The sequence below is a fragment of the Melanotaenia boesemani genome, chromosome 15, assembly GCF_017639745.1.
Source record: "Melanotaenia boesemani isolate fMelBoe1 chromosome 15, fMelBoe1.pri, whole genome shotgun sequence".
Lineage (NCBI taxonomy): Eukaryota > Metazoa > Chordata > Actinopteri > Atheriniformes > Melanotaeniidae > Melanotaenia > Melanotaenia boesemani.
In genome coordinates this window covers 3,883,031-3,901,822 of record NC_055696.1, presented here as the reverse complement: position 1 = coordinate 3,901,822, position 18,792 = coordinate 3,883,031, and the positions used below count along the sequence as shown (strand labels likewise).

Sequence of the window (18,792 nt, the reverse complement as noted above, 5' to 3'; positions counted from 1 at the left end):
CAGAAGTCTCAACTGAGCCTCAAAGGTGCTGCATTGTAGTTTGGAGAGAAATCTGACATAATCAGATGTATTCTGTTATTATTATATTCAGTGTTATTTGTCTGCATTTGTTATAATTAAATTAGAGCTATTCATACAAACTGCCACATACAGTAAAGCAAGGCAAGTTTATTTCTATTGTGCATTTCATGTTCAAGTCTATTCAAAGTGCTTGACTTAAAACATTAAAGCATTACAGATGGTGCAAAGAAAGCATTAAAAAGTAGTTAAAGGCAGCAACAAATAGCAAAAATCACAATAAAATCATAATGAAATAATAAATTAAAATGATAAAAACAAAGTGAGCTTTATTGTCAATTTCTTCACGTCATACAAAGACATACAAAGAAATCGAGACTGCGGTGAAGACAAGACGGGACATTTCGATACTGAAACAAGATAAGTTTAAAGTTACCATGCAGATTTCATGCATATGCAGATGAGAAAAGAAATGTTTTTAAAAGGGCTGTTAAATGATTAAAAATTTTAATCAGATAAATAACAGCTGTCAAATTAATTAATCATGATTAATCACCATTTGTAAGTTTTTGTGTGTGTGAAATCTGTTCGTTTTTACTCTATTGTATGAACAGAACGAGCCAATTCTACAAATATTTACTGACCTTCCCTTGGGTAAACGTCAGATGTACTATTGTCAGTAAATGCAGCATGTAATGCACTTCTATATGTTGTTCTAAAACATCTCTACCTTGTTCTAGATCAGTGGTTCCCAACTTGGGGTTCACGACCCCCCAAGGGGGCTCACCAAAGAGCACAGGGGGTCCCCGAGGCTTTGAACATTAGAGCCACTGTGATTAATGTCCTCAAATTGTCCCTATTTTAATAAATAAAAGTATGGCTGTATGTTGTTCATTTAACCTTGGCTTTATCAAAGGACCGGACTCACCCAGAATCCAGTATTTATGGTGAGAATCTCACATTGAAACCCTAAAACCAGCTTGGTTTCAGCACAGGGTGGAGCAAGGGGTCCATGGCATCATGGACCTGAGGAACAAATGTTGGGAACCACTGTTCTAGATAATAATTCAGAATTAATATTAGGGCTGCGACTAGGGCTGCTCGATTATGGGAAAAATGATAATCACGATTATTTTGATTGAAATTGAGATCTCGATTATTTAACACGATTAGAGAAAAAGAGAGTTTGGGGGGGGGGGGGGTCGTTGTGACATTTTAAGTGTTTACTGTGGTAATACAGACTAGTTTCTTTCTACTAGGTGCCCGTAGCTATTGTTTGTCTCAGACCAGCAGCTATGTTCTGCCCGGTGTGATCTGGAAAAAAAATAGTCTGGAGACATTTCGTTTTCACGTTGAAATCCGCGTCAATAAAAGGTAGCGAGACATTTCTATACTGCTTGACCACAGTTCCATAGTGGTGGCGAAACATTGGACTGTCGCCACGTCTTTCACAACACCCTCACCACACTCATCATACAGGGCAGGAGAGACACTCCACTAACATGGTGTTGAGATGGCAGTGATGCCATTTGTCCAAAGTGTTGATGAGTTTCTTAAATCCCGGATTGTTCACTGTGTTAAATGAGAAAAAAGTTCTGTTTGTTTATAACGTTTGTCTCTCTGTGACTCTGGGAGTATGGGGCGCCAAGTGTAAAAATTCAGTATAAAAGTTGTAGCTGACACATTTTCACTATTTATCTCACTTTTCTCACATTTAGCACATTTTTCCTACATTTTCCTACATTTAACAAAACTTTTAACCACATGTATAATGGTCAAATAGAACATCTAAATCTAAATTTTAAAATCTAAATCTAAATGCTATATGTTAAATCTAAATGTTTAAATCTAAATCTAAATGTTATATGTTATATCTAAATGTTAAATCTAAATCTAAATCTAAATGTTTAAATCTAAATCTAAATGTTATATGTTAAATCTAAATGTTTAAATCTAAATCTAAATGTTATATGTTAAATCTAAATGTTTAAATCTAAATCTAAATGTTATATGTTATATCTAAATGTTAAATCTAAATCTAAATGTTAAATCTTATATCTAAATGTTAAATGTTAAATCTAAATCTAAATGTTTAATCTAAATGTTTCGGATATATGCTAATTAACCCCGCCCCTTTTAACCTCAACCAATACGCTAGTAGGGAAACACGCGCTCGCACGCACACACACACAAACACAGGTCTTTACTGTGAATGTCTTTCGGCATTTACGAGGTGCACTTCGAAGTACACTTCCAACCAACCACTCACACCATTAATGGTAAGATGCATATATTTATTTTTAACTTTCTAAACAACATTTTGCGGACATTTCAGCTCTTTAGTTGATCTTTAGACCATGATGTGGAAAAGGAAAAATTTCCAACGAGACCAGCCTAAGCTAATCTGGTCTGGGTATGACAAAGACTGATGCTTCTGGAGAAAAAGGCAAGCATCTTGTTTTTATATGTTTTGACTTTGGCTCAAGTAGCCTGATGAAGCCCCATTTCGTCAAGGGATAGATGGCAGAGGAGCCTAATGAAAAAGAGAAAACAAAGATTTCTCTTAATGGACTGAGTACTTTTAAATAATACACACACAAACTTTGGACATTACAACATTTACTCAGTTAAGGATTAGGAAATGCATTCTTGGTTCACTTCACTTTTCTTTGTGACGTGACGGCAGTGATAGCGATAAATTTGCCCTGGACGTTAGCTACAGCTAAGTAGCTAGCTAACAGTAAAAGTCCGCAAAATGTTGTTTAGAAAGTTAAAAATAAATATATGCATCTTACCATTAATGGTGTGAGTGGTTGGTTGGAAGTGTACTTCGAGGTGCACCTCGTAAATGCAGAAAGACATTCACAGTAAAGACCTGTGTTTGTGTGTGTGTGCGTGCGAGCAAGTGTTTCCCTACTAGCGTATTGGTTGAGGTTAAAAGGGGCGGGGTTAATTAGCATATATCCGAAACATTTAGATTAAACATTTAGATTTAGATTTAACATTTAACATTTAGATATAAGATTTAACATTTAGATTTAGATTTAACATTTAGATATAACATATAACATTTAGATTTAGATTTAAACATTTAGATTTAACATATAACATTTAGATTTAGATTTAAACATTTAGATTTAGATTTAACATTTAGATATAACATATAACATTTAGATTTAGATTTAAACATTTAGATTTAACACATAACATTTAGATTTAGATTTAAACATTTAGATTTAGATTTAACATTTAGATATAACATATAACATTTAGATTTAACATATAGCATTTAGATTTAGATTTAAAATTTAGATTTAGATGTTCTATTTGACCATTATACATGTGGTTAAAAGTTATGTTAAATGTAGGAAAATGTAGGGAAAATGTGCTAAATGTGAGAAAAGTGAGATAAATAATGAAAATGTGTCAGCTACAACTTTTATACTGAATTTTTACACTTGGCGCCCCATATGGGAGCTGGTGGATTATTTAGTTGCGACTTACAAAAATAGAACATTGTTCTATTTTCTTGTGTCGCATCGCAAGCTTCCGTGTGCACGTCTGCGTGCACGAGCGCAACATTTCACATGCACGACTGTTGCTTGTCGCTTGGCTGGAGGAGGGCAGCGATTTCCGCCTCATCGCGCAAGTTCGATAGAAAATGAAGGAGAAGGAGCGACGTCGCCTCCCGCGTGTCAAGCCCATAACTGGCCAGGTGTTTGCAACTCGCGCTGAATAAAACTAAAGCAGTCGGGGCTGTGGGAGGAGTCTGCACCGGAGCGCTTCAATACCTGCAGCGCTCGATTAGCAACTGAGAACAGCACGGGAGGAAACTGTGAAGGACAAAAATAATCGGACCATTTCATTTTTATGATCGTTGAAAACCCAGATCGTAATTGCGATTAAAATTCGATTAATCGCCCAGCCCTAGCTGCAACTAATGACTATTCTGATGGTCGATTAGTCACAGACTATTAAAACGACTAGTCGACCAATCGGATTATGTATCTGTGTATCAATGTATAATTATTAAGTGGGTCTTATTTCACTTTCAGCTTTGAAATCTTGCATGAGGTTGTTATGTAAGTCCGACCTGCCTCGTCTTTAATGTTCGAGCATTGCAGACGTACTTCCGTGGTACGCAAAGTCCCCTTTACAAATCTGACATGTATTTAATTTATTTTGTAAGTTTAACGTGAAGTTATTTCAGACTTTTGAAGTCCTCTGCCGCCGTTCTATTTACCGATCGTCCGCCATATTTTCCCCCTTGTGGACTTTATTGCGCATGTGCAACTCTCAGCAGAGAAAAGAAAAAAAGACGATGTCTCACTCTGTAGTGTTTTTTTTTTCTTTGCGCATGGGCATTGTGCAACTCTCAGCAGATAGGAAAGAAGACGATGTCTCACTCCGTAGGTGTTCTTTTTTTTTGTGCCGACAATAGTCGACGGGTAAATTAGTTGTCGACTATTTTCATTGTCGACAACGTCGACTAATTGTTTCAGCCCTAATTAATATATCATCATCTCACCAACTGTCTCCATGGTGATAATTTCTGTCATAAAACCAGCAGATATGACGACTGAAGTTCAACAGCCAACATTGATGAAGAAACTCTGATAAAACCTATGATCTGGATAAACACACCTTTTATCATTGAAGTGTGAGTGTTTGTGCAGCAGTGATAAAAGTCCTACAGCAGCATCACCCAAAGTAAACACCTGTTGATTAAATAGATCATTGGCTTGGGGTAAATATGTGGGGGTGTGAACACTGAATCGCTAGTTTACTTCTCAGCTGAACCATAAACTAACGCAACAAGAGAAAAGCCGATCAGCTGATCACCGACAGGTGTCGCTGCACAGAGATGACCAGAGGTCCTCTAGAGCAGAGGTCCCCAACCCTGGTCCTCAAGGCCCACTATCCTGCAGGTCTTAGGTGTCTCCCTGCTGCAACACACCTGATTCAAATTAAACGGCTCTCTGACAGGCTCTGCACAAGTCTGCAACTGAGCCATTCATTTGAATCAGGTGTGTTGCAGCAGGGAGACATCTAAGACCTGCAGGATAGTGGGCCTTGAGGACCAGGGTTGGGGACCTCTGCTCTAGAGCAGACACTTGGTGCAAAACGCAGCTTCACAAGTTTAACAAAAGAATGTGGGAAAAGTGCGGGTGTGGAACCCTCTCACCGGGAAAAGAGTGTGTTTCTCCACGGAGACGACATCCATGGGTTGCTCCATTAATGCTGTGTTTATTCTCAAGTCCATCCATAGAGCCAGCCAGCTGATCTCTTCCATCGTGCTTCTCCACATCCTGCTGTCATAACAGAGAAATGGCGGGTGTATGGGGCTTGTCATGCCACGCATGCGTAAAAAAATTTAACGCAATTAATAACATGAAATAACGCGTTATTTTTTACAGCCCTAGTTTTTAACCTAGATTTTAAAGTGTCTACATTTGGTGAAATTTTAATCTCCACTGTCAGTTTTTTCCACTTGTTTGCAGCATAGCAGCTAAATGCTGCTTCTCCATGTTTAGTCTGGACTCTGGCCTGGACTCTGGCCTGGACTAGCTGAGTTGAGTCTTTGGATATAAGAGCTCTGCCAGATTTATATTCTCTGGACATTTCGCAGATGTATTTTGGGCCTAAAACGTTCTGGGATTTGTAGGGTTGTAAAATCTATTCTGTGACTGACTGGAAGCCAGTGTAAAGATTTTAAAACTGTCGCGATGTGTTCAGGTCTCTTAGTCAGGCTGACTCTGAAAGTAACAATTCCAAGATACAGTTTGGCTCGCTTAATTAAAACTAGGACTGGGCGATATATCAGATATACTTAATGTATCCCAAAATGTTTTAAGTGGGATATATAAAATGTATGTATCGCGAACATCGAGTACAAACTGACACAGCAGCGTTTAAAGCGTCTGCATGTTTTTGATTTTTTTGTTTTTTTTTCTGTAATTTATCTTCTCTCACTCACAGCAGACATACAGCTCACTCCCTGCCCATCTAGAAAACTCTGCTGCACACATGTGTGTTGTTTCAGAAGGGAAGAAGCATGGAGACATGAGAGTATGCAGGTAGCTATCTAGCTAGTTTACTAGCATTAAAAGATGGAAACTAAATGCGAGACGTCTCTTTTAAGGAGTAATTCACCTCAGAAATGACGACAATGACGAGGAGACTGATTGCCGAGGTGTTTGTGTTTCCCGATGGACATTAAGTTCTTAATACACTGGAGTAGGAAACTCCTCCAGCAGCGCTTATTATTAAATATGAGCTGATCTTAAACCAGATATTTTTGTCTGTTTTATAAGTGGTTGATGACACTATTTCTAACGTGCGCTCTCTCTCTGCTGGTGTGAGAAAGAGAAAAACTTAAATCCTACTCTGTCTTTTTATGCCTAATAATCTTGAATTCAACATTTACAGTGTTTTAGAGGAGATTTTAAAACATCGGGATGTATATCGTGTATTGGGATAAAGCCCATATCGCCCAGCCTTAATTAAAACAACAGTCAAAGTTTGCACAGTTTTTAATTAATAACTAAGGATCAGTTTAACAGGAATGCTTACAGTAATGTTGAGCAGAAACCAGCGGTTTGTTACTAATCATAATTTCTTTTACACAGGTTACAGGGTGTAGGGCTGCGACTGTTGGAATTAAAAATTCAATTAACTTTACAGCTGTGGAGAGAGAGACTGTAATCCAGACCACAGGATTCATAAATGTTGGAGCATTAAAACGTGTGGCAATATTGACCGTGATTGTTTGTCATTTCATGAGTCAAGATGAGAATAGATTGAGGAAGGCTTTTTATACAGACTATACTTTTCCCTTAGACACAGATTTTCCTGCTATTATTAGAGGATTATTGTTGGCTTGGTGCTGCATGGTTTAATTTTCTATTGTTTTACTGATGGCTTTTAAATGAGGATCGTTGTGTATTAAAGAAGGCTGAATTAAAAAAAAAAAAAAAAAAGAGAGAACTGACAGGTTTTGCCATTTTGTTGCCGTACAGACGTGTTGGTAACAATCAGACACCAGTGCCATGAGAGCGAACTGACGTTTAATTAGATGGTAAAAGTGGAAACTTTAGTTGTCTGAAAAGTTTTTTGCCAGAGTGGCATCAATGTTTGGGAAGCTGATCTAATAGAAAGCAGTCTTTCAGTGGTGTCTGAGTGGTGTGAAGACATTTTCAATGATTTTAAATATGAAACTGAAAGAACCCAAAAAAAAGGAAGAAAAAAAAGAAAGGAAAACTTCAAGTTTTCCAAGGCAGATGAATCATTTGTATTTTCAAAGTACCTGCTCAGGCAACATGTTTTCCTGTGAAGAAATGTACTTACCTTTAGTTTCTTAATCTTTTCCATCATTGTTAGTGCACAGGATACTCATGTTTTGCTTTGACAGCTTGGATAATCAGTGGAAAGAGTTTAATTGTGATCACAAACAATGGAGGGTGTGTGAAAGTATGGGAAGCCCTTGTAAACTTCAGGCATTTTCAGAGGCTTCTGCCCATTTGGCTGCGAAGTCTAAATCTTTAATGGAAGTAACAGCAGTGTTCAGGCTTCTTCGTCACTTTGCTTTCATAGACTTAGCTTTGTCTTTCCTGCCTGCAGGATGCTGATACCAGGAATCTTGCGCATACTAATGCTTTTCTGATACGTGCTGGAAATCCATTGTCCATCAGATCATGTGGGTGTGAGGTCGTTGCTCTGGCGCCTCTGAGTTGTCTTTGATTCACTTCTGATTCACAGCACTGCTGTTGTAAAGCTGAAGTTGTCCCCGTGGTTATTACAAGATTGCTGCAAAAAAAAACGGTTCTTTTCTTGATGTTTTTATCAGTTAAAAAAAATCACAAGCTTATACCAACTTTTATCTTCACAGAGAAATGCAGTATTTCTCATAGTAAAACTGGACAAGTTGGAAGTTAGGTTTAGTATTTTCAAGTTAGTTTGCCAACAGGATGGCCCTGCTGAGAAGCCTGTTTCCTGTTCCTTTTTACCTTTAACTCATTTCTCTTTTCAGTGTTTGTTGGGCCTCTCTTCACACAGAGTAACTTAACTTGCCCTCAGATGTTAAGCAACTTTAAAAAAAAACCTTGTGAGCAACATGATTAGTTGAATTATTGCATAATAAAACTAATATGCAATCCTTTGTTTTAATAACTATCTAGATTCCTGGCTATGGATGTGTCATTCGTCATGGCAAAACATACAATTAAGAAAGTAATGTAACATAATTCATTTATGGTATTTAAAAAAAATAGAATAATTATTAAAAAAATAAAAAATCAGCAGTCATACTTAGAAAGTAAGATTCAGAAGCTGCATTGATCAAAGGTGCGTTTAAGTCCGTTTTGAATCCCAGTGAAATCTCATGGGATGGATTTGAAACAGACAAGAAAAACATTTAGCATCCAAAAGATTTAGTTAGGAATGATGATTAGAAGTTTCAGTAAGCTAATGCCGGATATTGTTGGACAGTCATGCTGAATACATATAAGTTGCTTCTGCTACAGAGGACAAGATAAGCTTTTGAGGCTTGAAGTGTTTAGAAAATTCGTTTTACTTCTGGTGGTTTTCATGTATCTAATCTTATTTTTAAATGTTTACATGTCCACATACATCAAAACAACCCTACATTATTCATGTTAATGCTGCATTGTGCAGATAATATTTAAATAGATTGTCTAGGACACGAACTGCTTTCCATTAATCAGACAGCAACTGATACGGCCCTTTTAATACTCTGAATCTACTACTGTAGATCAGACTAGTATCACTGATGAATCATTTTTAACATGGCTCATATCTGATCTATGTGCAGTCGCGATAACTGATAGGCACTTACAGTAGTGGTTTATTTGGCATGTAACAGACTTTCACAGGAACTGTTTAGATGCCACAAATTATAATGCTATTTGATAAGGGACTATTCACTCCTGGGACAAAGGAGCAACAACAAGTTTATGCAGTCTCAGGGTTTCTGATTTACTTTGGTGTTCAAACCTAATATGTTTTTACACAGGAGGCTGTCCAGCATGAGCAGCAGGAGAGTCAGTGAGATATCCAGCATGATACGTCCTACATCACCTCCTCTCTTTGGCTCACTGATGGTCTGTTTGCTTTCATACTATAAGCAAACTGCACCAGGGTTTATTGCAGGTGAACCAAGACTCCAGGTTTTCAAGCGGACCACAGTTCGCTTCTTTAGTTCGCTCCCATGTGTAAATTTTTATCCACCCTGCTCCAAACAAACTATACTATTCGTGGAATTGGAGCAGAGTATGTTTAAAATGGACCAAACAGAGCCAGTGTGAATGTGTGATGTTTGTGAAAGCCTTTCACTTCTTTTAAAATGTTAATTAACGGTGCTGAGCGTTGGCTCTGGCATTCACTACGAACTACCTGAATAACCTGAAACTGCATGTTTTTCATCTCTGTGTACAGCAACGTGTCCTTTTGCTGTCCAGAACGTCTTGTTTCTCCTGGAAATATCTCTTTGTCTTTAAATCAGTTTGGACGTCAGCGAGGCCGCCACCACAGCTGACGTAATTCAGATTATACAAACTAGAAATGTAAAGGTCCAACGCTTGATTTAATAAGTACGCAGCATCATTGGTAAAATGAGAATAAGCATGTTTACATGACAAAAAAACAGTGTGCAAAATGGTGTGTTGATAAATGCACATTGATCCACCAGGCTGTTTAATCTGAAGTGAAAATTAAGGCTTCCAGTTTGAATTTTTTACACTTTGTATTACACAAAAGCATAAGGCGGCAAGTCACTGATTTATGTTGATACTTGTTACTATAAGAAAGCTGTAACTCCTTGAGCATCTTTAATATTTTGCCATGGTTGGTGTGCTGCCTGAACCTTTATGAATGCCACATGTCACACTCAGCCCCTTGGCATCGCTGTGGTGGACAGGTTTGTGGGAATTATGAACACAAAGGGGAGAAAATGGTGTCTCTTTTAAAAGATGGAGCATTACATGTTCTATGTTTAAAAGGGGTTTTGTAAGCCCTAAAGTGTAAATGCACAGGTTCTTGTAAATCTTGAAAGTGAGATAATGATTAACTCCAACATGAGAGTGTGAAAAAAATGATGGCTTGTTTCCAGTTGCTTATTTTCCCCTGACTGCTGCTGTGATGTCATGAATCAATCTGTATCTCCATAAAGGTGTGGCATGGCATGGTGTGTCATGCTGCAAATAGGCTCAGTTTCTACAATAATACGTATTGTTGACATCATAAAAGAAGTTCAGTTTTTCCTTTAAGTCACTGCTTAATCGCTAAATATGGAAAAAAAGAAACATTTTCAGAGGAAGGATGAACGACAACAAGCATGTTGTTGTCACTTCTTTTCTGAAAGTAACAGTTGAATTTGACATGCACTCCCCTTTCTTGTGGGTTTCTTCTCAGATGAGTCGGGCTTGTCCAGGCCCGTCCTGAATAGCATGTAAAGTGGGGGAACTATGAACTTGTCGTACTTTCTCCAGTCCAATTGTGGCGTAAATGTAAGCTCTCAGGCTGTTTGATGTGTTCATGAGTTTCTTATTAAGCTCTCACTATATTACAGGCTTTTATTTGATGTCTGTTTATTACTAGGCACTGTCAGCTTCTTCATTTTTGCAGTGTTTCTTACAAATACAAAGGCAACAAAACTTAGTCAAGCCATTACCTATTAAGCCTGTTGGTATCATGGTAAGCTCTCTGTTTGTATAGTATACAAGAGTTTTAAGACTCCTTCCTACCTTCCAACATCTGACATCAAAACAGCAATGGTGACTCCTTCACTGAGCTGAACTGAAATTAGTGCATGTAATTTAGATTAATAATGTGGATAAATTTTTTGGAGCAATGCTGCATGGCATATTATGAAATAGACAGATTAAACTTTTGATTTTACTTCCTTTTTGGCATATAAGGAATAATTAGGATACCCCACTTTTCCAAACTGAATACAAGTACAAGTACTTGCATGCTTGCAATACTTGCATTCTTGAGTCAGTATGAGTAGTAATAAATCCATCACAGTTCACTGGACTAGAATGTCAGATATAACGACTGAGTGGTTAATTGTGTGAAATGGGTCATCCTGCAGCGATCCTCTGAATGTAAGGTAGTCAGAATCTTCATAAATAAGGAGGATAGAGTGAATTTTTTGGTGGATTATTTTCACTGCTGTGACAAGGCACCTATATGCCCCAAATCAATTTCTTTCGCCTCGATAATGTCAGATTAAAAATAGCTCCTGTAATAACTTTTTTTTTGTGTTGGTGTGTTAAATTAACCTTAATTTCACAAATTAAACTCTTTGCATTGATGCTTTAGTTTTGACAGCCCTAGTTTTTTTTTACATTGGTATCAGATTCTGAAGTATTGGAACAATTTTAAGAATACTGAGTAGGAGTACATCCACATAATATCGACCGGTACTGGTATTGGTCCATCCCTAGGAATAACAAAATATTTAAAAACCTGGTGATTCCTGTTGGCTTCAGACACTAGAAATGCTTGATTTCTGTGGCAAAACTCAAAACTTTGATGTTGTACTGGGTATTTCACTATAAGTACTATTAATTATTGTTATCATAAACTTTGTATTCATTAAAAAAACTTTATATTCACACTGGAATTATTGTTACATATTAAAGTAACTTCAGATGACCGTAATTACTCTTTGTCATCTCTTTAACATCAAGATTTTTCCACCCACAAAACTAACAGACGGCATGTCGTCTGGCTTGTTCTTCTGTTGCCATGGTAAGGAGTGTGCCATCTTGAGGATGGGATGTATCTGGATGGAGGAGGACGAATAAGTGTTGCAGCTTTGTGGCATTCCTATAAAATAGATGGGTGAAGCACTGATACTTGTGTGTCAAAGCTGTGACATGCCTTACAAGCCCTTTTATGGCTACTTTTAAATCTTATAGTTGAAACTGATTCTTAATGACTGGTTCCTATCATGCTGTGGATCAGACAAAGCCGTGATTTTCTTTTCTTTTTTGTTAAACTACAGTAAGTCCCTTGTGGCAAGTTTATTAGTCACATTTAGTTTAATAATCTGTAAACCTGCACTCCTTCTGAAGGGATTTTTTTCTTTTTAACCATAGCATACCATTCCTGTCCATGCAGTCTTAGGGTTAAATGACTGCTGCTTTCACTTCACAGAAATTCCTGTGATGCAATGTCCTGCAGACGTCAGCAGCCACAATCAACTACTGAGACTGTGACAAGGACTGAAACTGATTGAAGAACTATGGATAATGACGCGGTTTTTAAACCTTGATTTGATTTGATGTGTTGTAGTTTGTTGTAGAGTCACTTTTAATTTAATGTAAAGTATGAGAGCATATTGCAAAATAATGCCTGATAAAGTTTATGGATTCATCACGGTGCAGTTAGTGTGATCCTGATTGGATGACTTTAGGATCATAAAAGCAGAGCTTTAACTGTACCTGATTTCTGCCCAAGTTGCTATTTATGGTTTACTGGCATATTTGCCCTTTGTTCATGTGTGTGTTTATGCGTTCATTCCCAGAATCAACAAAGGCGTGGACCTCCCCTTGGTTTGTAATGGGGAAACAGTCATGCTAGAAAGATTTTTTTGATTAGGAAGCAGGAAGAATCTCGAGGCTATTAGAAGCAATTGTTATGTACACACAACTGTACTCTCCTGTCCTGTAATGGAGAGGTCCTGCTACTGATCAGTGTTTTGTTCCCATCTTGAGACAAGGCCGAGCTGGATTATTTTTCAGACCATCTTTCTCTGAGTCACAGCATCTTTAAAAGAAGACAAAAAGAATTTCCCTGATTCTTTTATTTTCTTCTTTCCTTTATATTATGACTTGTACCTTAGATTTTTATACAAAGGAATGTACTGACGGAAGTATAAGCAAATTTTTTTTCTATTCAAATCATGAAAGATGAGCAGCTGGGAGCCCCTGAGAGAAGTGGTTTTCCTGTCAGTTAACAGAATGATACATCCCTACCACATGGCTGATGAACAAACCACATTTTGAACTTTGGATGGTGTGGGGGCTGCAGCCAAAGATTTTTTTATAGCAAAACATAGTTGGTAATATAAGATTTGCTGGCTCTTTGTTGTCACACTTATTGTAAATCTCTAAGAAATTAATTTAAATGAATGTGTTTATGAAGAAAACTATAGATATCATTTGTTGTTTGAAAAGGTCAAATCTCATCACAAAAACTAATTAGTTGATACTGTTGACATCTGACCTAATACAGATAAAGTTTGCATGCAGACACAGTCTCTCAACTCTGTTCTAAATCTGAAATAAAAAAGAGAAAAAGCTTCCTCTGAACCTTCAGTCAGAGGCACTGTTAGGTAACTTATGATTGGCTTACTGCTGCAGCTGCCATGGAGACCCCATGTAATGCAAGTGTGGTTGGTGTGTGCACATGGGCGCGCATGCTGAATGAGGGCCCACGGAGCCCTGCGTTCTTTGTTTAAAGCACAGTTGGTGTGCATGGCTTCATGTATCAGCTCACTGCTCCGTAGTGCTTCTGTGGGTTATGCAACCGTTCATTTAAACACCACCCAAACCTGCTGAGGTTACAGTTGGTTTCATTATCAGTGCATGTATGGAAGCATGAGTGGGCTGCAAAGTAAATGAAAAAGAAATCTTTTTGCTGATAGTTTTGTTCTGAATAAATTGTACAACATGCATAAACTGATCACAATGCTGTAAAATAAACAACTGAGTTATTTAATAGAGCAATACTTGCTGTTTTTATTTTGTTTTTGGATGTTTATTTTGAGGTTTCTTTTAAAATGTAATATAACAAAAACACATAATTCATGTCAAGCTTATTGGTGGCGTAAAGAGAAACACATAGAGAGTCCAAACTGTTCACCTCAAAGCCCAATACTGAACTTTAGCTGGAAATGTCAGCGACCTAACGGCAGCAAATTTTAATCCTTTAATCCTTTAATCCTGTCTCTTCTCTGAGATCTCTTCAGTGAGTAGAAGTTAGTCTGCGATGCTGGCTGTTGCTAATCTCTCGTACTGTACCTTTCTCTATTTTCCTCGTTTCCTCCGGTACTGTCCTTTTGTTTCTTTGCACACAACTGTACTCTCCATTCTTTAATGTAGAATATAGTGCACGTTCAAAGTAGCCCATGTTTTTCCAGTTGCTAGTGTGTTACGCAGTGCCATAAAGCAAAATGCTGCTGTAAAGTGGCGCATTGTGCTGAGGGGGAAGCGAATGGCGGTTTCTCAGCCTCAGGACACTGCTATGCAATAACGGCTCCAGGAATGTACATTATAAATGTCACGAGCCATCAAAACAAAGCACAGAGTTTAAGAGTTGTGTAACTCTACTTGAAAGATGTGACTACGTCTGTATATAGAAACCTAAATCAAATATTTAAATCAAGTCAGCTTTATTTGTACAACACCAATTCACAACAAAGACATCTAAAGACACTTTGTGGACATAATTAAATCCAATTGGAGATAATCTAATTAAAACAAATCCACATTAGTATAAATTATAATAACTACGTTCATACAAGCCAATTCAGATAAAGCTAACACTGCTTCAAGAATGTAGAGGTCAGGTCCATAAGACCTGTTGCCAGTGATGTTCAGTCCATTTCTTGTGTCATTTGGTACATTTCAGCCTTTTCTTCCTGTTTCAATCTGAGAGCCTTCTTGACAGCCAAACTATTGCTAATTAGACTTGGGTAAACAGTAGATGGGTCAGCTGAAGGTCCGGATGCATCTCTCAGGTTTCATGTAAGCTTCCTGGATTTTTTCCCCCGTATTTCTTAAGAACTTCAGTTTGAGATACTGTTCATCTGCTATAGATACTCTTTCTTTTAGGCATTCCTCTTCTTCTTTTGTCCTCTGCTCTGTTTCCTGAAATGCCTTAAGAACACTATGTGGAGATATGCCACATTTTCAATCTCCTTGTTGGTATCAAAACACAGTTTTATGTCTGTCAAACTTGTAATTTTTGCAAATTTTTGCAGATTCATCTACGGAAAATGGACTAATTATGTGTCTTTGCAACAGGCTGCTAATAGCAAAGTGCTAAAAACACCAGTTAGAACTGGTTTTTGGCATAACGCTGGTTCCTTTGAATTAGCCTTTTTTTATGCTTGAATGATTCATAGGTAACTATAAACACACATGGAGGCCAGTTTGTCTAAAAATAGTCTGGAATAAGGACTGAACTAAAAATGAATGGAAAAAGCAGCAAATGTACAAAGAAGATCTTTAAAAAAGCCTGAAAAATATTGCTCAGGACCACGAAGTCTGGCTCAAAGATAATTTCTTTTAATTATCTCTGAAAATGACTAAACCTCTATAAAGGAAATACAATTCCTGAAATAAACCCTTTCACAACATTTTACCAGTGTTTCATCCTTATACTTATTCGTGCTAAATTTTAACTTTAAACCTAGCTTCAGACTTCTGCTTTGACAAGTATGAGCCTGAAACCAAACATACGTCCATCATCACTGTGTGCGAGCATGTAATGAAATAGTTATAGATTACTTGTTTTATGCCTATTTTTATATGGGATCTTAAAACGATAATTATTTGCTCAATATAAGTATAACATTTTACACATGGTCGGGTTTAAGATGGAGGCTGAATGCAGAAAGACCTGTCTAAGAAAAGAAGAGAAGGCTCAAGAAGTAAAAAGTGAAACCATGGCTTAGAAGCTAAGAAGTCTTTTAATTACATAATCCAACTTGTCTGAAATGTGGGACTACAGAGAACAAACTCATGGTCAGGCTGCATTCTCCCTGCTGGTGTGTGAAGTCCTCATGGTGCCTGTGTTGCTGTGTCAGATGGCAGCCACTTTCAAACCCGAGAGGAAGTCTTTTCATGGACTGACAGAACCAACGCCTCCATGATTAGAAGGGTCTTAACTCTTAATCATGGAGGCGCCCTTTAGCTTTCATACCATTCACAGCAGGAGATGCTCTCGTGACCTAACTTTTATTTCCTCCTGAGGTCAGTGGTATTACTTCTCAGCTTTACAAAAATCTTTAGCCTTTATCACTCCTGTTACTGTCTTCTTCTCAAGAAAGCTGTTTTTTATCTGCTTTACCCCAGAGAATGAATGAAATATTGCTCTAAAACACCTGCATGGAACATAAATCTGGTCATTATTTTCTTACGTTCTCCAGCTGCTGGTTTCTCTAGAGGATGCCTTTTGTCATTATCATCACTTTCACTTCCTTTTCTTGTTTGGTGGAAATAGAAAATGGACAAGTAACCAGATAGCTGCAAATTTCTAATTGCTTATGGAAACCACTTAGTACTGTGCTTAAACTAAATCATAATAAGTTCATTTCTGTGTAAGACAGTCATGATAGAAAGACTATCGGTTGCCTTACTTATATGAGGGATAGAAAGGAAAGAGGTTGTCTGCATTTCAGGTCACACAAGCACCAAATGTGGGTGTTGAGTGTCATTGTGCACAATTCACTGTGGAAACACAAGCTGATCAGGGCATGAAGGTCAAGAGTGAGAGTATATGAACACCATTAAAAAAAGTTCCTTTCACTGCGTTCATTGTGTTGCTCGCTGTTAGAGTCCTACAGTAGACCGAGGCGCTGTTTTCTGGTGCTTTGACAAGTGAAGCGAGAGCAGCAGGCTCATGAGATTTAATCTTGAGCTGCACTAATTGAGGGGATTTCATTGCAAACATTGTCTTGAATTCATTGCACCAGGTTAGGTTTTTCTTGCATGTCTAAAAGTGTGAGCACAAATACACACACACACACACACACACACACACACACACACACACACACACACACACACACACACACACACACACACATACATGTAAATTTGTTTTCCTTCTGGTTTCACTGCTATTTCTAGCAGTGACATGTTGGTTTGTTCTTCCTCTCAGCTGTGTTGAGAAGGAAGAAACAAAGCATGCCTTGAGACTATCAAAGCTATGTTGTCAACTTCTATTTAGCATTCATGAGAACATCTTTGTCCTGAAAGGTGGAAATTTGTGCATTAAATGACTGTGAGATTTTTTTTTTTTTGATCTGTCAGCATCTAACTGCCATGTCTGAATGTTTTTTAACGTTGAGGCTTTGAGCATCACTGTGGCTGTAAGGCAGGAAGCTGATGAGCACCTCAGATTTTAGAGTGCTGCTGGTTTGTAAACCAGATAAACATGATAAACATGCTGCATGAGGTGTACAATAATGCAAGTGAGAGCTCACCCTGACACAAGGACACATGAGGATACAGCACCCTCCTGTGGAAATGTGAGATGAGCCAGTTTGGTAGCTTTTTACTTTCTCTGTAGATCATGGTTTATGTAAATATAACTTAATTCGATGGAGACACATTGTCTTTGAGTTATGTGAACAGTGATTTAGTCTGATATCGTTGCAGTTTAAAAACACATCAGTGTGGAAAGACTTCATGAATAAATGTCTGTTACATTTATTTGTTTTAGAAGAAGATGCAAAAGATAAAACTTTGGAGCATGTCAGGCATGCTTATTGAGTATACTTGAGGGTAAGTGTGCAAGAGTAATTCAGTCTTAAGCCACTTGATCTGTTCTTTTATCCTGTTTTCAAAAGCTTCAATCCCCTACAGATTAACATGTGTACATGCTTTTTAAATGTCCCGTTTTGGCTGGAATGACTTCTGTTTTTTTCTTGTCATATAACTGTGCCGACTCTGTCAGCCTCTTGACTTGATAGAAATGGAAGCTGTAATGACTGGAGCGCAACATTAAGATGTCTACTTTACTTCTGCATTTGCAGAATCTAAACACTAGAGTGCAGTAGTTCTTTATGGTTTCATGCTCCCTGTGCAAATGTGAAACAGAATAGAGAAAAATAAAAATGAGTTAACTGCACAAATGCCGTGAGATGCTATGAGTGTAGAGTGGCGTTCGAGTGTGCTCCTTATCTGGTGTCTGTCCAATCACTGCATGATATTGATGATTTCCACATTGACCTCAATAGATCAAAGTGAATTCAGCTGGCACAGGATGAATACTCCTTCTCTAGCTCTCCCTGTCCTTTTCTCTCATACACATGCACAGATTTGGCTCGGGCTCTTTGTCCTTCTCTGTCTCGGTCCCTCACACAAATGGACTAAGTGTTGTATTGAAGGAAGCTTTATCTTATCATATATCAGAGGTTGGATTAATATAGAAATGGCAGTCACACATCCACACACACAAAAACAAACAGCGATGTCACACTGGCCTGCTAGACATGGTTGTTACACATAATTGGATGGTGATTGGTTTAAGGGGGGGATTCAGTTCAAATGAGGTGAGGGGGCATCTTGCCTGCCAGTGCACATGCTGTGTTGCACATTTGCAGACAGACACACACCCTCGCACACAAGCTCTGATGGTCTTTTAATGTAAGCATTGACTGTGAATTGGAAAGATATTTTGATGAGCTGTTTCAGGAATAGTTTGAGTTTAGATATGAAAAGAAGAAGAAAAGAAGAAAACCCAGAGGCCTCATTATGACATGAAACAACTAGCAGACCACCAACAATAAAATGACACCCTCGATGATTTCAGGCGTTCTCATATAACATGTAGACATTCATGACGGGTGCACTCCAGGCTTTTTAATAATACATGGTGATTGCTCTTCCCTGCTGCCATGTCCCCCTACCCCCAAAACAAAGGGATGTGTGGGAAAGACATATATCGTCATCAGTATCCATGTGTGTGTTCACACTTCCCTGCAGAAGTCTGGAATTCAGTAGGAAATATTCATAT

General features: G+C 37.9%; 1 protein-coding gene across 1 annotated transcript in view; it reads left to right on the top strand.

The window, feature by feature from the left end:
• abr (ABR activator of RhoGEF and GTPase) overlaps positions 1 to 18,792 on the top strand; it is a 121,128-nt gene that overhangs the window by 1,391 nt on the left and 100,945 nt on the right. The gene's annotated exons all lie outside the window — the stretch shown is intronic.